We start from the raw sequence: 25,905 nt of genomic DNA, 5'->3' as shown, positions 1-25,905 counted from the left end.
GGATAGAGGTCTGAGCTGGAGAAAAGAGATTTGGGAGTTATCAGCCTATCTATGGAGTTGAAGCCAAAGGTGTAGATCAGGTCACATAAGGATAGTGTGGAGAAGTAGAAGCGATGAAGATGACCTGGAGCTGAATCCGAACACATACTAGCTGTTTAAGGCAGAGGCCTTGAAACTGGGGTCAAGCACTTTTAGGCACATCCGAAGACTGCAAGGCATATGCGAGCATGCAGGTTTTAAGAATCCATTTCGAGATTCTCACTTCCGTTTGTAACTTCCCTCCACTTGCTCTGCCTGGGAGCACGCCTGTGCTGGGGAGGTGGGGAGTGGGGTGGTATCTCCGTTCTTATCCGTTCACTATTGCCTCTCTTCCACTTTCCAAGAGAAAGGCAATACTCTTCGTAGCACCATATTGCATTATGCTGGACTGTGGAAAACGGGGCCCCAAACAAAGCGGCAATTAGGAACATTGATACTGGTTCTGAGACAGCAAATGATTCCAGTGCCAGGTGACAGACCCTCTGTCAGCCAAGTGGCCTCCAGCTCTGCATTCAACAAAGCTGAAGTAGGACCTTATTGAATTGTCAGCTGTTAAATCCCTATAGATTGCTTGTGCTTATAGATCACTCTGTGATTTTCGGCTTAAACTCAAAAGGAATTCAAAGAATCGAAAGAAATTTGCTATAAAAAAAATCTTCCTTTCCCTTCCACTATGTGAATAAAGTATCTCAGAGCTTACATCTATAAAAATGAAAAATAGGAATAAAATTGATGCTGAATCCTGCTTCACTCTAGCAAAAGGTCATATTTACCAACAGATAACTAAACTATAAGGGAAAAGACATATGTATTTCCAGCCTCATCTATTAAATGATACATTTCCAGTAAAAATTTTTTATGGCAAAACTATAGCGACAGAAACCAGATCAGTGATTGCTTGGAACTAGGTATTAGGGGATTGCTTGCAAAGAGGCAAGAGGAAAATTTGGGGTTGAGGAAATGTTTTATATATATATTTTTTTTCTTTGAGACAGAGTCTCACTCTGTAGCCCAGGCTGGAGTGCAGTGGCGTGATCTCAGCCCGCTGCAAACCCCGTCTCCCGGGTTCAAGCGATTCTCCTGCCTCAGCCTCCCAAGTGGGGGGGATTACAATCGCGTGCCAACATGCCTGGCTCATTTTTGTACTTTTTGTTAGAAACAGGGTTTCGCCGTGTTGGCCAGGCTGGTCTCAAACTCCTGGCCTCAAGTGATCTGCCTGCCTTGGCTTCTCAAAGGGCTGGGATTACAGGCATGAACCACTGTGCCCAGCAAATATTTTGATTTTGATTGTGGTTTTGGTTACATAACTGAACACAGTTGCCCAAACTCATCAAAACGTACACTTAAAATGGGTGAATTTGGGGATGATGTAAATTACACCTCAATAAAGCTGAGGAGAAGCCTTGTTTAATAATTATGTACTAAATTTATATTTAATCAATTGTGTACCAGTAATCATTGTAATAACAACACAATCCTGAGGAAATCTTTAATACTTAGAGGCCTGTAGCTATGGGAAGCACAGACAATTTTAATTTATACCTATTTTCAGAGAAGTAAAGGTAGTGATTAATGAAAGACTATAAAGCATAAAACATATTACATAAGGGTTTAATTCTGTGGGAAAATAAATAGGATATCAAAGAGAAAAATAAACTATAAATAAAATGCCAACTATTAAAAACGTTTTTAAAATATGCAGTAGGCTAAAACTAACAAACCACTGTGTATTTTAGATTTCATTATATCTATTTTGAAGAAGGATATGATAGTTTGTTTTTTTTTTTGAGACAGAGTCTCGCTCTGTCACCCAGGATGGGGTGCAGTGGTGCAATCTCAGCTCACTGCAACCTCCACCTCCCAGGTTCAAGCGATTCTTTTGCCTCAGCCTCCTGAGTAGCTGGGATTACAGGCACGTGCCACCACACCCAGCTAATTTTTTGTATTTTTAGTAGAGATGGGGTTTCACCGTGTTAGTCAGGATGGTCTCGATCTCCTGACCTCGTGATCCTCCTGCCTCGGCCTCCCAAAGTGCTGGGATTACAGGCATGAGCCACCGCACCCAGCCGATAGTTTTATTTTAAATATTGGTACCGGCCAGGCGCAGTGGCTCATGCTTGTCATTCCAACACTTGGGGAGGCTGAGGCAGGAGGATCGCTTGATCCCAGGAGTTTGAGACCAGCCTAGGCAACATAACAACAAAAAGCTGGGCATGGTGGTACATGTCTGTAGTCCCTTCTATTTGGGAGGCTGAGGAGCTCTTGAGCTCAAGAGTTCGAGGCTGTAGTGAGCTATGATCACACCACTGCACACCAGCCTGGGCAACACAGCAAGACCCTGTCTCTAAAATGAAAATAAAATAGAATGTTGATACTTATAATATACTATAAAATTTATTCTTTGCAGCTATTTAGACGTAGGTTACTTTTTTATGTCAACTTAAAAAATGTACAAGGAGAATACATATTTGTTCAAAATAATTTTGGGAATAAAAAAATAAGAGGTCTAAGAAAGAATAACCAGAAAGAGGCCAGGCACGGTGGCTCATACTTGTAATCCCAGCACTTTGAGAGGCCGAGGCTGGCGGGTCACAAGGTGAGGAGTTCGAGACCATCCTGGCCAACGTGATGAAACCCTTTCTCTAATAAAAATACAAAAATTAGCTGGGTGTGGTGGCGGGCACCTGTAATCCCAGCTGCTCGGGAGGCTGAGGCAGGAGGATCACTTGAACCCGGGAGGCAGAGATTGTAGTGAGCCGAGATAGCGCCATTGTACTCCAGCCTGGACGACGGAGTGAGACTCTGTCTCAAAAAAAAATTAAATAAATAAATAAAATAAATTAAAATAACCAGAAAGAAAGAAAGAAAGAAAACGAACTCAGAGAGAATGTTCATATAATTCTAAGAAGAGGAGCCGTGCAATGAAGGTACATTGTTTCAAGCCTCAGACAGATCAAGGTAAGAGCCCCAAGATAACCCATTGAAGCTTTAATTTATGAGTGAATGTGTTGAGAGAGAGATTCTCACCTTTCCCCAGACCAAGAAGAGATTTTGAGTTTGGAGAAGAAAGATTCCCTTGGCCTCCAGGACCTCAAAAAAAAAAAAAAAAAAGTGCTGAATTGCTCGAAGGCAAAAAAGATATCCAAGGAGATTGCAAAATTGGGAGTGAGATAGTGAGAGAAGAGTGTTTTAAAGAATGGGGAAATGGCTGAGTGCGGTGGCTCGTGCCTGTAATCCCAGCACTTTGTGAGGCCGAGGGGGGCGGATCATTTGAGGTCAGGAGTTGGAGAACAGCCTGGCCAGCATGGTGAAACCCTGTCTCTACCAAAAGTACAAAAATTAGCTGGGCATGGTGGTGGACGCCTGTAATCCCAGCTACTGGGGAGATTGAGGCAGGAGAATTGCTTGAACCCAAGAGGCAGAGGTTGCAGTGAGCCGAGATCACACCACTGTACTCCAGCCTGGGTGACAGAGCATGACTCCGTCTCAAAAAAAAAGAAAAAGAATGTGGAAATGAATGGAGGCCTGTGGATTCTCCTGATAACCGCCTGGGTAGGTGGCAGTGCTGTATCTATCCAGGGAGGTACTAGGCTTTCCAGCCTATGTAGTGCCTGGCTTAGAACAGATGAAGGAGAGCCACTCACTTCCAAGGGAAGCAAATGGCTGGACAAGAAACATATCACTCCAGCCTTTCATGCACCAAAGACCCAGCGGCCTCCGATGTTCCATGCCGTCTAAAGCCTTCCTGAACCTTGCATGGGCCTGGGCCTGGGACGGAAGCCCCTGTAATGGCTGAGGTGGGATTTCCTCCTTACCCAGGGGGACAGGAAGCTCGGAAGCAGATGAATGTTTTAGGAAACATAGAAATGTAATATTTTTTGAAGTCTGTTGTTGTATATTAAAAGCCACGCCATAAGGACTGAAAAGTGTTAGGTTGGATTTGATAGCCGGGAGGTCACAGGCACAGTTTCAGTAGGGTGTGGGGTATGATCTAGATTCTATGAAGCAAGGAATGAGTGGGAGAAGAGGAAGTGGAGAAATACACGCAGACTGCTATTTCAAGAAGCTTGGCTATGAATAGAAGGTGAGATGAAGGGCAGATATGGAGTGGAAGATTCAGCCAGGGCTGCTGACAGCAATCTTGTGATGTGCAAGGCTGGACCAGAGACCAACCTGTCTGGGCATCTTTTGGTGGTTTTCTTGGTGTTTATAAAGGTAATTGTAAAGTAAGGCAAGCTGTTGCAACAGCTGAACCCCCAAATCTCAGCGGCTGCATGCCACATGAGAGAGTTTTATTTCTCATGAAGATAAAGTCCAGGCGGTTGATCCTACTCAGTGATCACGTTCAGCAGCAGAGATACAGAGACCCAAGCTCATCCCATCCATGCCATCTTCCACACGTGGCTGCCAAAGTTGCTCTGGAAAGGGGAAGGAGCACAGAGGATGGCCTTTGGGAGGTTTACCTGGGTGTGGACTGGAAGTGGTGCACATCACTTCTGCCCACTTTGAGCAGAACTCAGTCCCATGACGACACCTGCCTGCAAAGGATCTGGAAATGAAACGTAGCTGTGCGCCCGGTCAGGACAGGAGGTGGATCCGATGGATGCATAGCTAGTCTCTGCCACATCGTTCTACCCACTCGTTACTACGACCCAATTAGCTTGTATCTCAACCTTGAGACCCCAGCCTCAGTTTAGATGATATCTTGACGATGTTACTGCTCAGATACCTGTTCTAAGCTGTTTCCTGCCTGATATATTCAAGTCTGAACTTCTCGTAGAGACTGTAAAGGAACCTCCCCGTTTATGACACAAGTCACAAAACCCCTAAATTCTTAGCTTGGGAAGGATCAGAGGGGAGGGTTTAGGGGGTTGGGGGTATGGCAGGCAATAGGACCAGTCTCCTCGAAACACTTTTTTTTTGGGTTTTCCTTTGGGGTTCTCCACTGTGATGACCGTTGGCCCCAGGGACTTTCTCCAGTAACAGTGTACCCCCAAAGTAAACAAAGTGTCCCTCCCACATCTGTGCAGGATGGCGTTTTCAAAAAGACTAAGTTCTAAGGGAGGACAAATTAAAAATTAAGAGGTATTATATGTAAGCCAGAGGACTCTAGTCATACATAGCCATAGAATTGCTCACTGTTGGCCAGGTGCGGTGGCTCACACCTGTAATCCCAGCACTTTGGGAGGTCGAGGCAGGCGGATCACCTGAGGTCAGGAGTTCAAGACCAGCTTGGTCAACGTGGTGAAACCCCGTTTCTACTAAAAATACAAAAAAAACTGGCAGGGCGTGACGGCTCACGCCTGTAATCCCAGTACTTTGGGAGGCCGAGGCGGGTAGATGACAAGGTCAAGAGATTGAGACCATCCTGGCCAAGCCAACATGGTGAAACCTCATCTCTACTAAAAATACAAAAATTAGCTGAGCATGGTGGCGCACGCCTATAGTCCCAGCTACTTGGGAGGCTGAGGCAGAAAAATCACTTGAACCCAGGAGGCAGAGGTTGCAGTGAGCCGAGATCGCGCCGCTGCACTCCAGCCTGGGCAACAGAGCAAGACTCTGTCTCATAAAAAAAAAAAAATTACTCACTGTCTGTCTACTGTCTCTCTTTTTTTTTTTTTTTTTTGAGATGGAGTCTCAGTCTGTCACCCAGGCTGGAGTGCAGTGACATGATCTTGGCTCACTGCAGCCTTCAACTGCTGGGTTCAAGTGATTCTCCTGCCTCAGCCTCCTGAGCAGGTGGGATTACAGGCACACACCACCATACCCAGCTATGTTTTTTTTTGTATTTTTAGTACAGACAGGTTTCACCATGTTGGCCAGGCTGCTCCTGAACTCCTGACCTCAGGTGATCCACCCGCCTTGGCCTCCTAAAGTGCTGGGATTACAGGTGTGAGCCACTGCCCCCAGCTTGTCTCCTTTTTAAGTGCTGTCCCTAGTGACTTGCAGGACTTCTTAATGTGGACAGTTGGATTTGTCCCTGGCTTGAGACACTCTTCTAGACTTGGATATCTGACTCTTCATCTCAGTGTTGTATCAGCTTGACTTACTGATGTGCCATCTTGCTTAGTCAGTTTGGACTGCCTCTGATGCCCTGGGTTTTGGAATGTGTTTCTTGGCCCTGGGCCTTGGTGTGTGTTTGTATGTGGATGTGTATTTGTGATAGTTCCAATCTGGACTATGGTTTTTGCTTTGGCCACTGAGCCTGTACCATAGCTAGACTTACCCGGTGCTTCAAGCCTCCTCGTGTTCCTCCGGGTTACTCTTTTGACAGCCTGCCTACAGACACCACAGCAGGACCCAACCCCCAGTTCCCTCTCCTGTGCTTTTAGTTCCTGAGTGACCCAGTTCTATCTTGGGTAATTAGCAGACCAGGGACTGACCTCAACCTTCAAATGAGCTTAATCTCTCTATAACGAGGGTGTAGAATTATGCAACGTTTGAACAACACACACAAATTGTGTTTACCCTGGTATTTAGCAAGCCCACGAGAGAGCCGGAAATCCACAAGGAAAGTTATTTTAATGGAAGGGAGAGTCAAAGGGCACATGGTGGTCAAAGACAATGGGCTCTAGGAATTGAATGTTTGTGTCCCTCACAAATTCATATGTTGAAGTCCTTACCACCCCTAATTGATGGTCTTAGGAGATGGGGCCTTTGGGAGACAATTAGGTCATGAAGATGGAGCTCTCATGAATAGGAGTAGTGCCCTTATAAAAGGGAACCCAGAGAGCTCTCTCTGTACTTTTTGCCACATGAGGACAGAGAAAGAAGGCGGCCATGTGCAACCCGGAAGAGAGCCCTCACTAGAACCCAGTGATGCTGCTGCCCTGATCTGGGATTTCCAGACTCCAGAACTGTGAGGAAGAAGTTTCTGCTGTTTATAAGCTACCCAGTCTATGATGCTCTGTTATAGCCGCCCACACTGACTAACATCATGGGCAAGTGGGGGTGACTCCAGTGCTCATTCCATCACCTTGCCTCTGGCTTGGCTCTCAGAGATTCTTGCTTGGGCCCTAAGGAGAAGGGACTCTAATAAAAAAGTAACAATGAAAGGAGTGTTTTACAAAATTTCCTTGGCTCATTAGGGGGCCCAGGTGACATTTCAGGGGAGGGATATTCCAGGGGAGCTGGACCCTGGGAGAAATATTGTGGGTACCAGGCTGTAGATGAAAGAGGATAAGACATGGGGGACTGGTGCCATTTGGGGAGGGCTGGAGTTTCTGTAATTCCAAGTGACGTGGCTTGTGGAGATATGGGTTGCACATATCCTAGTATGCACATCTGCACACACACATTTATACATACAGGACTTTAAAAGGTGAGGCAGCAGAATGCTATTCTGGAAGCTTTTTTTCCTCTGTATTACCTAAGCCGGAACAGAATTCTGGAATGTCATCAAGAAGATTTCATCTCAGATTAAGCAAGATAACAATATTTAGAGTAAACAGATAAACAGAAACTTGAATTAGAATAAGCATATGATCAAGGTGTGAGGTTTTCTTGCAGGAAATACTTTTCTATTTATGAAAAAGATTAATAAGTGATCTAAATGTATAAGGTTTTAAGTTATGAATATGAGAGAGAGAGACAGAGTCTTTCCATTGAAGAATCTCCCAGGCTACATGAAAAAATCAAGATAATGCCTGTATGAGCTTTAAAAAAAATCAACATATACATAAGAACTTGAAATGAAAAGCAAGTTCTGGAATCCATTTCTCCACACCTTACTGCCCCCCGTCTTCTACTATTTCTGGTATTTTTTCCCATAGCTCTAAATAATATGCATGTACAGTGATTTCTTGATTTATAAATGTTAGGCACTGTATTTTGACTTCCTTATATCATAGTGAAGTATGTAACTTAAGATTAGCATCCTCTCCCGTTTTCTTTCCAGTACAGTTAGAAAAAAATCTTCCATTTCTCTCTCTTAATTTCTATTTCCAAGCTAAAAAATGATATCCAACCCTCTAATTTTTATTTTATAGATGGTATCTTTCAATTCCTCACTTAGGCAGATGAAAATATTGCCTCTTGTTCTTTTTTCTTTACTGCTCATCATTATCATGCTTTTCTTCTTCCCATCTCTATCAGCTGCATCTTAATTTTTTTATTGTGAATGCTAATATTTAAACTCTGATCAAGTTAACTGTAGTTAACTTTCCTTTGATTTGTCGATAGATTGATTATAAAAGTTGATAATCAATGTGCAATCAATATTTCTTTTTTGCTATCTTGAATTTGAAATTTTTCATATATTTGAGGCATTTTCCACCTAATCAGTCCTGGGAGAGGCAGAGCTCTTCTACTATTACAGAAAATAGAAAATGCAAATACTTTAGCCTCCCAGCTTCCCTTGCTGGTATTGGGTAGGCATTTAACCTAGGCAGAGCCAATCTTATGCATCAGTACGTTTTAAATTGGGAGCAGCTCATGAAAAGAGTCATGGATGCTGAGAATTTCTGGGGCAGTGGTGGTGGTGGCAACGACATCCAGGTTCAGGGATGGGAGAAAGGCGAGGAAGGGACTCAGTGGTGCAGTACAACACCCACTGTCCAATGTGATTGGTTGGACAGCGTCAACTATGTCATCTGTTGCTTAGCAATGGTGGCAATAGTGGGGTTCTCCCTGGACAGCCTCATAGTGGCTGTGGGCCCCACTGGGTAACTTCTGAGCCTCCAGTAGTTCCCAGAGTCACTGATACCTTTCAAGAAATTCTTTTTCTGTTCAGATCAGTTAGGGTTGATTTTCATAGTTTCTGGTTATGAGTCTTGATTAATGAACAATTGAAGAACTATCTTCTTATGGTTGTGAAAGTGTAGGCCGGGCGCGGTGGCTCACACCTGTAATCCCAGCACTTTGGGAGGCCGAGGTGGGCGGATCACAAGGTCAGGAGATTGAGACCATCCTGGCTAACATGGTGAAATCCCGTCTCTACTAAAAATACAAAAAAATTAGCCAGGCATGGTGGTGGATGCCTGTAGTCCCAGCTACTCGGGAGGCTGAGGCAGGAGAATGGTGTGAACCCGGGAGGTAGAGCTTCCAGTGAGCCGAGATCGCGCCACTGCACTCCAGCCTGGGCGACAGAGTGAGACTCTGTCTCAAAAAAAAAAAAAAAAAAAGTGTTATTCACTGTCAATTTATGTTCATTTCTTTGTCTATGGATTTAATATTACATATCTATGTCACTCTTTAGAGAAAGTTCCAGTCATGAAGTTCAAATGCATTTTCTGGCTGGGCACAGTGGCTCACACCTATAGTCCCAGCACTTTGGGAGGCTGAGGCAGGACAATCAATTGAGCCCAAGAATTCGAGACCAGTCTGGGCAACATAGTGAGATCGCATCTTTACTAAAAATAAAAAATTAGGTATGGTGGCATGCACCTGTGATGCCAGCTATTTGGGAAGCTGAGGTGGGAAGATCACTTGAGCCTGGGAGGTCAAGGCTGCAGTGAGCTGTGATCATGCCACTGCACTCCAGCCTGAGTGACAGAGCGTTACCCTGTCTCAAGCAACAACAACAACAACAACACAAATGCATATCCTCAAGTGTATCCAAACTTGAAGTCTCCCATCTATCGATCCTCTCCCTTCTATTGTCAAGGACTTGCCCTGTGGGAACTTGGCTTGTTCCTGCCCCGCGGGCTGCTTGCTCCCCAGGTCTGCGGAACAGCTCTGAGCCTGCACCTCCCATTCACCGTCCCCTGATTTGGATTCACCATTTCTAGATCCTGCATTTCTCTCTTTCTTGGTTTCCTTCTTCGCTTGATTGAATTTCATCTTTAATTAGCTTCCTAAGAGAGACTACATGGAAATAAAAAGTCTTTCTTCTAAATGTCCATTTGATTGATGGTTTGACTGTAGATAGAGTTCTAGAATGTGGCAGCTATTCATGAAACCCATTTTCTTCTCTCCCTAGGCTCACAGTTAGACTACATTCCTAGCCTCCTGAAGAGTTAGGTACAGCTGCGTGACTGAATTCCTGCCAATGAAATGTGGTGAGAACCACTTCCAGGCCTGGCCCACAAAAACCTCCCATAAGACAATTCTTCATCCTCTTTCCTTTTGCATCAGGCCTGATACAGAAGACCATGACAACTGTGAAACCCCTGCGTAGAAAGTGGAGAAGCCACAAGCTGAGGAGCCTCTGGATTCTTCCAGCAGTCCTTCCAATTTTAGCTCTGGATTTTGTTCAAATGAGAAACAAATCCCAACATTTCCAAAGCAAGTAATATTGTACAATCACAGGTCATTTCAAAATCACAGAGAAAAGTAGCAATCTTCCCAAAGAATTAAGAAAGTCTGCTAGGCCACGAAACAAGTGTTAATTTGAAAAGACTGAAATTATACATCATACCTTTTCTAATCACAGTGAACTGGAACTAGAAATTAATAACAGAAGGAAAGCTGGAAAATCCACAAATATGTGGAAATTAAACAATACACTCTCAAACAACCAATAGGTTAAAGAAGAAATCATAAAAGAAATTAGAAAATATCTTGAGATAAATGAAAAAGAGAACACAACATAACAAAACATATGGGATGCAGTAAAGGCAGTGCTAAGAGGGCAATTTAGAGCTGTAAATGCTTACACCAGAAAGGGAGAAAGACCTCAAATCAACAAGTTCACTTTATACCTTATGGATCTAGAAAAAGAAGAACAAACTAACTCAAAGCTAGCAGAAGGAAGGAAATAATGAGAATAGGACAGAGATAAACAAAGTAGAGACTAGAAAAACAATAGAGAAAATGAATGAAACCAAGAGTCGTTTCTCTGAAAAAATCAACAAAATTGACCAACCTTTATCTACATTAACTTAGGAAAAAAAGAAAAAAAGAGAGAAGACTCAAATAAATCAGAAATGAAAGAGGGACATTACAACCAATTTCACAGAAATAGACAGTGTTTTAAGAGAATACTGTGATCAGCTGTGTGCCAAAAATTTCAATAACCTGAATGAAATGGATAAATTCTAGAAACACACAACCTATCAAGACTGAATAATGATCATATAGAAAATCTGAACAGACCTTAATAAAGAGATTGAATCAGTATCAAAAAAGCTTCCAAAAAAGAAAAGCCCAGGACCAAATGCCTTCCCTGGTGAATTCAACCAAACAGTTAAAGAAGAATTAACACCAACTCTCCTCAAACTCCGCAAAAAAAAATTGAACATGAAGGAAACCTTCCACACTTATTCCATGAGGGCCTCAATACCCTGATACCAAGGGCAAACAAAGACACTAAAAGAAAAGAAAGCTATAAACTAAGATCATGGCTAAATATTGATGCAAACATCCTAGACAAAATACTAGCAAACAGAACTTAATAACATGTTAAAAGAATTATACCCCATGACCAAGCAAAGTTTATTCCTGGAATGCAAGGAGGTTTCAACATATGAAAATCCATCAATGTAATAAACCACATTAACAGATTAAAAGAAAAAACACATAATCATCTCAACTGATGCAGAAAAAGTATTAATATTTGGAAAAATTAACACTCATGATGAAAACACTCAACAAACTAGGGATAGAAGAGAATGTCCTCAACGTGATAAAGGCCATAGCTGAAAAGCCCACAGCCAACATTATACTCAGTGGTGAAAGACTGAAATCTTTTCTTCTAAAATCAGGAACAAGAATAGGATGACCACTGTTATGAACTAAATTGTGTCCTCTTAAATTCATATGTTGAAGCTCTAGCCCTCAGTATGACTGTTTTTGGAGATAGGGCCTTTAAGGAGGTAAGTGAGGTTAAATGAGATCAGAAGAGTGAGGTCCTAATCTGATAAGACTGTTGTCCCCCCCTTTTTTTTTTTTGGAGACGGGGTCTTGCTCTGTTGCCCAGGCTGAAGTGCAGTGGCATGATCTCGGCTCACTGTAACCTCCATCTCCTGGGCTCAAGTGATCCTCCCACCTCAGCTTCCCAAGTAACTGGGACTACAGGTATGCACCACCACACCCAGCAAATTTTTGTATCTTTAGTAGTGGTGGGGTTTCACCATGTTGCTCAGGCTCGTCTCAAACTCTTGGGCTCAAGCAGTTCATCCACCTCGGCCTCCCAAAGTGCTGGGATTATAGGCATGAGCCACTGTGCCTGGCTTAGGACTGATGTCTTTATAAGAAGAGGAAGATGCCAGGTGTGGTAGCTCATGCCTGTAATCCCAGTACTTTGGGAGACTGAGGCGGGTGGATCATTTGAAGTCAGGAGTTCCAGACCAGCCTGGCCAACACGGTGAAACCTGTCTCTACTAAAAATACAAAAATTAGCTGGGCATGGTGGCGCATGCCTATAGTCCCAGCTACTCAGGAGGCAGAGGCAGGAGAATCGCTTGAAGCCGGGAGGCAGAGTTTGCAGTGAGAGTGAGCCAAGATTGCGCCACCGCACTCCAGCCTGGCAACAGAGCAAGACTCCATTAAAAAAAACCAAAACAAAACAACAACACCACCACCACCAACACCCAAACTTCTAGGACTAATAAACAAATTTTAAAAAGTAGCAAGATACAAAATCAACATGTATAATTCCATTGTATTTCTATGCAGGAACAATGAGCAATCTGAAAAGAAAATTAAGAAAATGGTTCTAGAAACAGTCATATCAAAAATAATAAAATATGCAGGAATAAACTTCTCCATAGAGGCAAATGAATGACTTGCACACTGAAAACTACAAAATGTTGCTGAAATAAATTTAAAAAAAACACAAAAGGAAAAATGTCTCATGTTCTGGACTGGAAGACTTAATAGCATCTAGATGTCAATACTACTCAAAAAGATCTACAGATTTAATGTAATCCCTATCAAAATCCCAAATATGTTTTTTTCAGAAATAGAAAAGTCCATTGTACAATTAATATGGAATGTCAAGGGACCCCAAATAGCCAAAACAATCTTGAAAAAAGAATAGTTGTCGGACTCACAATCCCTGAGTTCAAATTTTATTACAAAACAACAGTAATTAAAACAATGTGATACTGGCATAAAGACAGACACATAGACCAAGAGAATAGAGAGACCAGAAATAAATCCTTGCATATATAGCCAAATGACTTTTGAGAAGAGTGCAAAGACCATTCAACAGGGAAAGGACAACTTTTTCAACAAATAGTGCATGGAAATTGGGTATCTGTATGCAAAATAATGAAGTTGGACGCTTACCATACACGATACACAAAAATTAACTCAAAATGGATCAAAGACCTTACTATAAGAGCTAAAATTATAAAACTCTCTGGAGAAAGCATAGGAAAAAACATCCATGACATCAGATTTGACAATGATTTCTTGGCTGTGACATCAACATCACAGGCAACAAAAGAAAAAATAGATGAATTAGATCCATCAAAATAAAAAAAAAAAACTGTGTATCAAAGGACCCAATCAACAGATTGAAAAGTCAACCTAGAGAATGGGAGAAAATATTTGCAAATTATCTATCTGAGAAGGGTTTAATATCCAGAATATGTAAAGAATTCCTACAACTCAACAATGAAAAACCCAGTAACACGATTAAAAACTAGGCAAAGTATTTGAATAGGTATTTCTCCAAAGAAGATATACAAGTGATCACCAAGTAAATGAAAAGATGCTCAACACCACTAATAATTATGGAAATACAAATGAAAACCACAGTGAGATACCACCTCACACCCATGAGGAAGGACACTATCAAAAAAACAGAAAGTAAGTGTTGGCAAGGATGTGGAGAAACTGGAATACTGTGCATTGTTGGTGGAATTGTAAAATGGTGCAGCTACTATGGAAAACACTATGGTGGGTCCTCATAAAATTAAAAACACAATTACCATAAGATCCAGCAATATCACATCTCCATATATATTCAAAAGAATTGAAAGTAGGGTGTCGAACAGATATTTGTACAGCCAACTTCATAGCATTATTATTATTATTATTATTGAGATGGAGTCTCGCTCTATCATCGAGGCTGGAGTGCATTGGCGCGATCTGGGCTCACTGCAACCTCTGCCTCCTGGGTTCAAGTGATCCCCCTGCCTCAGCCTCCCAAGTAGCTGGGACTACAGGCATGCACGACCACACCCAGCTAATTTTTGTATTTTTAGTAGAGACAGGGTTTCACCATGTTAGCCAGTCTGGCCTCGAACTCCTGACTTCAAGTGATCTGCCTGCCTCAGCCTCCCAAAGTGTTGGGATTACAGGCGTGAGCCACTGCGCCCAGCCCATAGCAACATTATTCACAATAGCCAAAAGGTGGATAAAACCCAAATGGCCATTGACAGATGAACAGATAAAACAAAATGTGGTCTATCCATACAATGAAATACTACTCAGCTTCAAACAGGAAGAAAATTCGGACACATACTACAACATGGGTGAACTTTGAGAACATTAAGTAAGGTGTCAGCCACAAATCGCATACTGTGATTTTACTTACATGAGGCTGTTAAGAGTAGTCAAACTCATAGAAACAGAAAGTAGAATGGTGGTTGCCAGCAGCTGGATGAGAGGAAACGGGAGTTGTTGTTAAATGGGTACAAAGTTTCATTTTTACTTTATGAAAAAGCCAGGGCAATTTGTGGCACAATGACTTAACACCATTGAATTGTACACTTAAAAACAGTTATGATGGTCAATTTCATGTTATGTATCTTTTTTATCAGAATTAGGAATTTTATTTATTATTATTTTTAATTTTTAATTTTTTAGAGACAGGGTCTTGCTCTGTCTCCCAGGCTGCAGTGCGGTGATGCAGTCAGAGCTCACTGCACCCTCAGATTCCTGGACTCAAGTGATCCTCCTGCCTGCCTTCCGAGTAGCTGGGACCACAGGTGCGCCACCACACCTAGATAATTTTTAGAAGAATTTTTTGTAGTGCCACTTCATTGCCCAGGCTGGTAGGAATTTTAAAAAAGAAAACAGACACATGATTCTGTTAAAATAAATGATTAATCTACATTACTATCTAAATTCAAGCCTCTATCACTTAAAAAGCAGAAATCTTACAGCTTTAAAATGGTTGTTTTCCAGTTTTGGAAAGTCAAAGGGCCCATCCTCAGCTAACATATGCTACCTACCATAAAGGCATTTTACAAAGTTACTAAATAATTTATATATCTTGAACCTTTACTAATAGATCTTAAATGTTACTAAAATGCTAATAAATATGTTACAGTTTAAAAGTATATGTCAAAACACTAAACTCAAGTTTAAATAATTATATCTGAACGGAGGAAATGAGCTCTGGAAATATTTTTAAGCAAAAAGGCGGCATAGACCTAGTAATGGAATTGTAAGCAACTTAATCACGAGCAGCAACCGTCTACCCCGGAGGCTGAGGCGGGGGATCACTTGAACCCGGGAGGCAGCGGTTGCAGTAAGCCCAGATCGTGCCACTGCACTCTAGCCTCGGTGATAGAGCGAGACTCCATCTCAATAATAATAATAATAATGCTATGAAGTTGACTGTACAAATATCTGTTCGACACCCTACTTTCAATTCTTTTGAATATATATGGAGATGCGATATTGCTGGATCTTATGGTAATTTTATAAATAAAAAGCTACTCTTTTTATTTGTCACTGTTAATGGGAGAGTCAAAAGCTTTCGTAACTGATTCAGAGCTGCCTCACCTAATCGAATTCCCTTTGGGTATTGGGATTTGTCCTCATATACTCAATTTTTTCAGTTCACCCAGGAGTGACTGAGGGCTTACGAGTAGAAAAATGATGAATAACCGACACCTTTGTGTCCATGAACATGTATTTTTATTAGCTTAAAATGCAAATAGAAAGTCTTTAATGATTTAAAATGTTTTGTCTTCCATTCAAAGTATTTCTTTTGGTGAGAATTTCCCTCAGAAGCCTAATTAATAGCAACTGGGAAACTGGAGAATGTGGAGCCAGAGTAAAGGGAGTTTAAGAATTTCTTTTTTTTTTTTCTTTTTTTGAGACGGAGTCTCACTCTGTTGCCCAGGCTGGAGTGCAGTGGCGCAATCTCGACTCACTGCAACCTCTGCCTCCTGGGTTCAAGTGATTCTCCTGCCTCAGCCTCCCGAGTAGCTGGGATTACAGGTGTCCTCCACTATGCTCAGCTAATTTTTTGTATTTTTAGTAGATAACGGAGTTTCACCATATTGGCCAGGCTGGTCTCGAATTCCTAAGCTCATGATTCACCGGCCTTGGCCTCCCAAAGTGCTGGAATTACATGCATGAGCCACCGCGCCCGGCCGAGTTTAAGAATTCTAGTGGTAGTTCACCCAGGCCGTGATAGAATTTGGAGAATCATCTCTGTAGGACAATGAAGCATACCTTTTGCTTGTAGAAATACTCATGTCTACTAGGTGCAGTGTTTCCTTTTGATGAAAAGGGTTGGATAATGACAAATTGTTGTCATTCGACTCTTCTTCAAGACTTGACGGAGACTACTTCCAGTATATTTTGAGGACTCTTTGTCTGTTAAATGGTAACTTCGTTTGGACTGGTTACATTTAGTCAGCTTGAGATTTAGCACGTACTCTAACTTCCACAGTATTGCTTGGGTAAGTTAATATTTCCGGGAAGCTATTTCCTTTTATATTTTTCCTTTTAATGTTTTTGAGATATGAATCACAAAATATAAAATCCACTTTTTGGAAGTGGTTTATAGTATATTCACAAGTTGGTGCGACCATCACCACTGTGTCATTCTAGAACACTTTCATCATTTTTAAAGGAAACCCCATACAATTAGCAGTCACTCTCCATCCCTCCCCCCACAGGCCCTGGAATCACTCACTTTCTGTCTGTATGGATTTGTCTATTCTGGATGTATCACAGAAATGGGACCGCACAATATGTGCTCTTTAGCATTTGGTGTTTTTTCAATTAGCATCATGTTCAGTCCTCTTTATGGCCGAATAATATTCCATTGTATGAATAGATCACATTTTGTTTATTGATTCATCAGCTGATGGACATTTGCTGATGAATGTCATTTCCACCATCTGGCTATTATGAACAATGCTGCTATGAACATTCACATACAAGTTGTCGTGTGGACATTTGCTTTTATTTCTTTTGGGCATATACCTAAGGGGTGAAATTGCTGGGTCACGTGGTAACTCTATGCTTAACTTTTTTAGAAACCACCAGCCTGTTTTCCAAAGTGGCTGCACCGTTTTATGTTTCTACCAGCAACGCACAAAGATTCCAGTTTTTCCATGTCCTGGCTAACACTTATTATTTTCTGTTTTTTTTTTTAATTTTGTTTTGGTTGCGGCTTTTATTTGCATTTTCATTCTAAATCTTGTGGCTCTAGGGAAGCTTCAAATCACAGAACCCAAATTCTGACCACTGATGTGAGAATGTTAACTAAGTAGAGCCTATCAAAGTCTTTTCTGAAGTTTTTTTTTTTCAAAATTGGAACTATATAGAGAAAGGAGGTCTTCTTCTTAGGTTGTGAATCTGGAAAGAGAAGAGTCTGGACTTAAGGGTATAGTTTACTGGAGAAAGCCGGCATAAAAAAGTGAAGTCAACATATCAGGAAAAGCAAAGAGAAGAAGAAAAAGGAGAAAGAGATGGAGGAAGAGGAAGGGAAGAAAAATGAGGAGAAGGAAGAAAAGAAGAATAATGAGGCTGGGCGCTATGGCTCACACCTGTAATCCCAGCACTTTAGAGGCTGAGGCAGGCAGATCACCTGAGGTCAGGAGTTCGAGTCCAGCCTGGCCAACATGGTGAAACCCTGTCTCTACTGAAAATACATCAAAAAATGGCCGGGTGTGGTGACGCATGCCTGTAGTCCCAGCTACTCAGGAGGCTGAGGTGGGAGGGTCACTTGAACCCGGGAGGCAGAGGCTGCAGTGAGCTGAGATCGCTCTACTGCACTCCAGCCTGGGCGACAGAGAGAGACTCTGTCTCAAAAAAAAAAAAAAAAAAAAAAAAAAAAAAAAAAAGGCCAGGCACAGTGGCTTAGGCCTGTAATCCTAGCACTTTGGGAGGCTGAGGTAGGCAGATCACCTGAGGTCAGGAGTTCAAGATCAGACTGACCAACATGGAGAAACCCCATCTCTACTAAAAATACAAAATTACCTGGGCGTGGTGGCACATGCCTGTGATCCCAGCACTAGGGAGGCTGAGGCAGGAGAATCGCTTGAACCCGGGAGGCAAAAGTTGCAGTGAGCCGAGATCGCGCCATTGCACTCCAGCCTGGGCAACAAGAGTGAAACTCCATCTCAAAAATAATAATAATAATAATAATGAGATAAGTGGAGGGGGCAGGGGAGAGGAGTTGGAAGACAAGGGGGGAATTGCTTTCTTTCCATGGTGTGAAGTTGGACAAGCAGGAGCTCCTGGCAGGTGGGGACTGGTAAATGTGGTCCTTCATCGGAGCTAGATAGGAGTTGGGAAGGAAAGACCCTGGGTGCTGCCAGGCATACGTCAATCCCTTGGGGTTAGAGTTTAGGTGTGGCGAGAGAAGGGGGGGACTAGGGTCCTGAGAGTAGCTACTTACGACAAGGGTCCGAGGTCTGTACTTAGATAACAACCGTGTTTGATAATAACAATCTGTTCATATATTCTTTACCAGCTGAATCTAACCGTGACAGAACCACAAACGAATCTAAATTAAGGGAACTTTCTACAAAATAACAAGCCTGTACTCTTCAAAAATGTCAATGTCATAAAAGATAAAGAAAGGCTCAGCAACGATTCCAGATGAAAAAGACCAAAGGGACAGAACCACTAAATGCATTGTGTGATTACGGATTGAGTCATCAGTTAAGGAAAATTTTGCCATAAAAGGCATTATTGGGACAATTGACAAAATTTGAATTTGTTTCTTGATTTTTGTAATCATCTCATGGTTATGTTCAAGCATGTGCTTACATTCATGTATTTGAGAGAAAAGGAACGTGATATTTGCAGATTACTGTCAACTGGTTCAGAGAGAGAGAGGGAGAATGATAAAGGTAACATGCTAAAACATTAGCGATGGTGAATCTGGGTAAAATGTATGTAGGAGTTCTTTGTACTTTTTTCTGCAGATTTTCTGTAAGTTTGAAATTATATAAAAATAAAAGTTTAAAAAAATAATATTGGCAGGGCACGGTGGCTCGTGCCTGTTATCCCAGCACTTTGGGAGACCGAGGCACATGGATCGCTTGAGGCCAGGAGTTCGAGACCAGTCTGGCCAACATGGCGAAACCACGTCTCTATTACAAATACAAAAATTAGCCGGGTGTGGTGGAACATGCTTGTAAACCCAGCTACTTGGGAGGGTGAGCCAGAAGAATCACTTGAACCTGGGAGGTGGAGGTTGCAGTGAGCCATGATTACACCACTGCACTCCAGCCTGGGTGACATAGCAAGACACTCTCTCAAATATAAAAATGATAATGATAATATTTAGGGAGGACCTAGTATGTGCCAGACATTGCTCTAAGCACTTGAGCACTGAATATCTGCTTATTTTAAAAATTGCAGTCCAAGTGTTTTGCCTAAAATGCCTTTTCAGACTTTTAATTTTTTTTGTTTTTTTGAGACAGGGTCTCACTCTGTTACTCTGTGTAACAAACACACTTTGATGTTACAATTTTTTGCCTTCAAGGGGTTTACATTCTAGTAGGGGAAGGAAGAATACACGAAATAAGGAAAATATATTGTAGATTGGATGGTGCGGCAGGAAATGCAGGAAAATAAGCAGGGTAGGAGGAAGAGGAATTCCAGAGTGAGGTGTTTGCAATTTTTCTTTTTCTTTTCTTTTTTTTTTTGACACAGAGTCTCATTCTCCCACCCAGGCTGGAGTGCAATGGCGTGATCTCAGCTCCCTGCAACCTCTGCCTCCCAGGTTCAAGTAATTCTCCTGCCTCAGCCTCTCAAGTAGCTGAGATTACAGATGCCCACCACAATGCCTAGCTGATTCTTTGTATTTTTAGTAGAGATGGGGTTTTGCCACATTGGCCAGGCTGGTCTCGAACTCCTGACCTCAGATGATCTGCCCGCCTTGGCCTCCCAAAATGCTGAGATTACAGGCGTGAGCCACCGTGCCCAGCCAATGTTTGCAATTTTAAACAGGTGGTGGGCTGGACGCCTCTTTTGTATGCTTCAGACCTCAACCTCACCTGTCACTTATTGCAGACATAAATAAGGCAAACAGTTGACTCTGAGCAGCTTGACCTAGGCGCAACCTGCGAGCACCCCATGCCTTTCGGCTCCCATCTCAGGGCTCTTCTGGAGATGACAAGGTGTGGGCCACACCTCTCAGTGCTGTTGCCTGTGCAACCCAGAAGTGCAGGTCACCTAACACCTCCCGGAGGCTAACCTGTGGCCAGTGTGGGACAGGAGCTGACGTGCCTCCTCCGTCCTCCTCCCATCTCCCTATACATGGAGGGTATTTTGAGAATACATGATTCTCCATGGATCCTGTGGGACCAGTGGCCCCCTTCCTAATGCCACCTCACATCCTTGGTAGGCTCTCCCATCTCCCCTGCACTGCTCTCCTTCTCCCTCCCTTCTGGTCCCTCTCATGAACTCATGCATAAGCATTTGACTCAGATTCTGTTTTCTGGGGAACCTAAGCTAAGACAGTGGGCAGTTAAGAGCTCATCAGGAAGAATATCTTTGAAACAGAGGTTTATTGAGCATTTAAAACAATCCAGTAGGATGGGTTCCATTATTATCATCTCTTTTCATTGTTAAGGAACTGAGTTTTGGGGAGATGATGTAACTTGCCCAAGATCACGCAGTGTAGAAAGGGCAGAACCCAGTTAGTCTGATTCCTGCTTATTCTCCAAGCCTGTGCTCTCTCAGCCTCCTAGCTCTCCTCGTGTTTATTAATGCCATTTTGAAAGTTCCAGTGTCTATCAGCCAGGGCAACGGAAACTTAAGAAAGGGTTTTTATTGTCAACGTTGGGGTCTCGGTGTTCAGAGAAGATTAATAACTAGGGTCATGGGGCTGGTAATACTATTCTTACTGTATCAGTTAGAACAGGCTAGGTTTTGCTGCTCTAACAAACAGCCACAATGTTTCAGTGGCAAAAAATAAGACTTAGTTCTTGCCATTGCTACATTCCCACTGCCAGACAATGGGAGGTTTCTGCGTCACACTGTTTTGTAATCCAGGCTGATGGAGCAGCCACCACCAGGAGCATGGCTGGTTGTCGTGGCAGAGGAATGAAAGGGTGCTCTACACGGTCTCACACCAGCAACTTAGTGCTCTGCTCTGCTCTTCACAGAAGTTACAAATGCTACATTCTCTCATGAGTTGTTAGCCTGGATTACCCCACCCAACCCAAGGGGGCAAGGAAGCAATCCCATCATATGTCTGGAAGGCAGAAAACCAGAAATAATCTGTTGAGCAGCACAGATGACTGTCATACCCCCTGGGAATACCCCAAGGGGAAATGAAATTCAGGTGACAGAGGCAAATTTTCCATGGTCAACATCTTGTCCTTGTACAGAAAATCTCTTAGATTTGAGGGAGACAGAGTATCTCTTAGATTAGTGTGTGTTTATGCACATATATATATATATATATATATATATATATATATGTCATTTTTTTTTTTGAGACAGGGTCTCACTCTGTCACCCAGACTGGGGTGCAGTGGCACCATCTCAGCTCACCACAACCTCCACCTCCCAGGCTCAAGCAATTCTCCTCCCTTAGCCTTTCAAGTAGCTGGGATTATAGGCACCTGCCACCATGCCTGGCTAATCTTTATATTTTTAGTAGGGATGGAATTTCACCATGTTGGCCAGGCTGGTCTTGAGCTCCTGATCTCAAATGATCCATTTGCCTCAGCCTCCCAAAGTGCTGGGATTATAGGTGTGAGCCACCATGTCTGGCCATAAATGTACTTTTTAACTGAATATTTGCTTATTTTAAAAATTGTCGTCCAAGTGTTTTACTTAAAATGCCTTTTCAGACTTTTATTTTATTTTTTGAGACAGGGTCTTACTCTGTCACCCAGGCTGGAGTGCAGTGGTGCAATCTTGGTTTACCACAACCTCCACCTCCTGACTTGAAGGGATTCTTGTGCCTCAGCTTCCCAAGTAGCTGGGATTACAGGCTTGCACCACCATACCTGGCTAATATTTGTTTTTGGTAGAGACTGGGTTTCACCATGTTGGCGAGGCTGGTCTCGAACTCCTGGCCCCAAGTAATCCACCTGTCTTGGCCTCCCAAAGTGTTGGGATTACAGGTGTGGCCCTCCATGCCCAGCTTAGACTTTTAATTATTTTTTTAAGAAGGTTGGCAATAACTCCAAGATTGAAAACACAGGCTTGAACACTGCCTAAGTAAATGTTGACATTCTTTTTAACCTCAACATAGTCATGTCTTAATAATAGTTTTTTTCGTGTATCCCCTGTTTACTATAAGACACAGTTTACACATTACCTGAATAAGAACACAATGTAAAAGGGTCACCACTAGCCATTATCTGTACTATCAAATGCTGGCTTAAGTCTGTCCACCAGTGCGAATTTTGTTATATTTTAGTCCACTGATATTATGAAAATGAAAAGAGGGTTCTTGTATTGACTTGTTTCTTTGCTCTAGATTTTGCAACTTCAGAAAACGTGAACCCTAAAATTTTATTTGTCAAAAAAAGTATATTTGCTATTCTCTGAGAAATGACTTGATACTGGTATGACACGTATTTCTGAAATTGGCCATTCTTCAACTGGACTGCATCCTCCCAGGTTAATGATGATAACATCATATTGGGATCTTTATTGAAGAGAATAGAGTATAGCTTTTGCCTTCTTCTTGTCAGCATTTTGCCTGATATTTTGTTATAGAAGGAAATTCACTTGCTCCTGCAGAGTTTGCTTCTTTCAAAGCTCTGCTATTTGCCCTTCAGTACTTTAAATTTTGTTCCTCTGGTTACTTGGAAGGGAATTATTTCATAGTTTATCTTAGTATCTCCCAGATAGCAAAGTTAAATGGATGATATGTAATCACCACAGCTGTCTTTTATTTTTCCACTTTAAAAGTGCCCCCTTCCCAGTCTTAGGCACTATGGGTCCTCCAGAAATGCCACAAAATTCCACAGTGACCTTATAATATATACCAGTCCTCCCCTTAAGCTGCTTGTTGCCAGATAGTGAAAATACGAAAAAAGTCATATGTAACAAAACCTAAGAAAAGTGCTAACGGCCAAGAGACACATGCATTGAGTGTTTGCTTGAAGACCAACAGGGTTAGGGGATTATAAAAAATGATGATTAACCCACAGTTACCCTGGATTGGGAAGGGACCAGCAATCTCACTCTAAATTCAATCATTCATTGTTGTCTGTCGATCATTTGTTGAGTACTTACCATGGACTGTATTTTGAAGTTATGAATGGGCAGGTAAATGACACAGTCAGATTTAAATTTTAGGAAAATCGTGCTGTTAGTAGTGGGAGCACAGCTATGTATGACCCAGAGGAGCAGATTGGAGATACGAAAAAATCTGTAGCAATCCAAACATGAAGCGATAAGAGATTAAATTAAAACAGTGATAGTGGGGCTGATGGGGAGGAAACACATTCAAGAGCTATCTGGGGATAGAATTTACATGTGCTGACTTGTTGGATGTGGGCAGAGATGAGAAGGAGGCACTAGAGGGTGTCCAGGTAGTTATTCATTGGCGCCTTTCATTGAGAGAGTGAATACTTTCCTTGAGGAAGGGTGGTGTGTGTGTTGTTAAGTTAGTAGTGAAGGTATTGCTGAGAGGGATATGATGAATTAATTATGTGGGCCTGGAGGTCAAAGAAAATTTTATTTATTTATTTATTTATTTTTGAGACAGAGTCTCACTCTGTCACCCAGGCTGGAGTGTAGTGGCACAATCTCGGCTCACTGCAACCTTCACCTCCTGCCAGGTTCAAGTGATTCTCCTGCCTCAGCCTCCTGAGTAGCTGGGACTTCAGCCATGCATCACCATGCCTGGCTAATTTTTATGTTTTTAGTAGAGACAGGGTTTCACCATGTTGGCCAGGCTTGTCTTGAACTCATGACTTTGAATGACCTGCCCGCCTCAGCCTCCCAAAGTGCTGGGAATACAGGCGTGAGCCACTGTGCCTGGCCAAACATAATTTTTAATGGCCTTTTTTTTTTTTTTTTTTTTGAGACAGGGTCTTGCTCTGTTGCCCAGGCTGTAGTGTGGTGGTGTAGCCGTGGCTTACTACGGCTTCCACCTCCTGGGTTCGAGTGATCCTCTCACCTCAGCCTCCTGAGTAGCTGGGACTATGGGTATGTGCCACCATGCCTGGCTAATTTTTTATTTTTATTTTTGCAGAGACCAGGTTTCACCATGTTGCCCAGGCTGGTCTCGAACTCCTGGACTCAAGTGATCCTCCAGCCTTGGCCTCCCAAAGTGCTGGGATTACAGGCATGAGCCATTGTACCTGGCCTTTAATTCCATTAAATGGGCTACTTTAATTTAACGAATACTTTATTGACAGGTAGGTTGCTTCCAATTTTTTATATTGTAAACAAGGATGTGGCAAACAGAATTTTCAGAGCTCTTTGGGCTTTTTGGTATTATTTGCTTAGAAAATACTCCTAGAAATTAAATTACCAAATCGAAGTACTTACATTATAAAGTCTAGTTCATATTACCAAAATGCTCTTTAGTTAAATTCTACCAATTTACACTCCTGTTACTAATGTATGGTGGTGCCTGTTTCACCACATTTTGGGTGTTAATTGATCTTTCAAAAAATAACTAATGCACTTTATTAACTTTCTTTTTAAAATGTTACTGTGGTAAGAACTCTTAACATGCTACCTACCCTTTTGGCAGATTTTCATATGCACGATACAGGCACATGGCTAACCAATTTATTAAATCTTTGCTATGTGACAGGTGAATAATTATATTCCACTGGCCTCCACTGAGATTCATTTGATTATTTATAAGCTGAACAGATGTTTATCACTTGTATTTCTATTTTTCGTGAACTTCCTTGTCATGGACTTTGGTGGCTGTCTGGTTTTCTTTTGGAGTTTTTAAAGCAAAACAATATATTAAGACAGGACAACAACAATTATTACTGTTATTATTATTATTATTTTGAGACAGAGTCTCCCTCCATTGCCCAGGCTGGAGTGCAGGGGCACGATCTCGGCTCACTGCAACCTCTGCCTCCTGGGTTCAAGCAATTCTCCTGCATCAGCCTCCTGAGTAGCTGGGATTACAGGTGCCCACCACCACACCTGGGTAATTCTTGTATTTTTAGTAGAGACAGGGTTTCACTATATTGGCCTGGCTGGTCTTGAACTCCTGACCTCGTGATCCGCCCTCCTTGGTCTCCCAAAGTGATGGGATTACAGGCGTGAGCCACCGCGCCCGGCCAACATTTTTTCATAGAACATACTATAGACTTCCCATTGGTGTATAGGAATAATATACTAATAAATATACAAATGTATTTATATGTTGCTGTAGAATCTAGTACAGTGATTTTTTCCACAGTCTGGCTAAACAAGCTCATTTATTAAAGGAAATGAGTCTTTCAAGGGTAGGTCGATTTCAGTGATTATAGAGTTAACCTGGGTCAATAACTCTAGCTTATTTCTATGGAAATTTTATAGTATGGTCTAAGAATCTTATATACACATGAGAGCTAAAATCATAAAACTCTTAGAAGAAAACATAGGGGTAAATATTAATGAACTTGGATTTTACAATAGATCTTTAGATATAACACTAAAAGCACACAACAAGAGAAAAAAATAGATAAATTGGACTTCATCAAAATGGAAACTTTTGTACACCAAAGGACATGATCAATAAAGTAAAAAGACAGCCTAGAGAATGGGAGAAAATATTTGCAGATCATATATCTGATAAGGGTCAGAATATGTAAAGAACTTTTACAACTCAACAAAGAAGACAAACAACCC

The 25,905-nt window shown here is 42.0% G+C and overlaps 1 long non-coding RNA gene across 2 annotated transcripts in view; it reads left to right on the top strand.

Annotated features, from left to right (window-relative positions):
• LOC129048168 (uncharacterized) overlaps positions 1 to 13,749 on the top strand; it is a 60,975-nt gene extending 47,226 nt beyond the window's left edge. Inside the window, exons 4-5 of one of the 2 annotated variants that reach the window (XR_010141481.1) lie at positions 9,959 to 11,792; positions 12,595 to 13,749. This is a non-coding gene — a long non-coding RNA (uncharacterized LOC129048168). Of the gene's footprint in view, positions 1 to 9,958 lie in introns of both variants that reach the window. The other variant, XR_008510279.2, reaches the window with a different exon arrangement.
• Positions 13,750 to 25,905: the final 12,156 nt, after the last annotated feature.

The sequence above is a fragment of the Pongo abelii genome, chromosome 8 (genome assembly GCF_028885655.2).
Source record: "Pongo abelii isolate AG06213 chromosome 8, NHGRI_mPonAbe1-v2.0_pri, whole genome shotgun sequence".
Classification (NCBI taxonomy): Eukaryota; Metazoa; Chordata; class Mammalia; order Primates; family Hominidae; genus Pongo; species Pongo abelii.
Note: the sequence above shows the minus strand (reverse complement) of the source record. Positions and strands in the feature narration are given on the sequence as shown.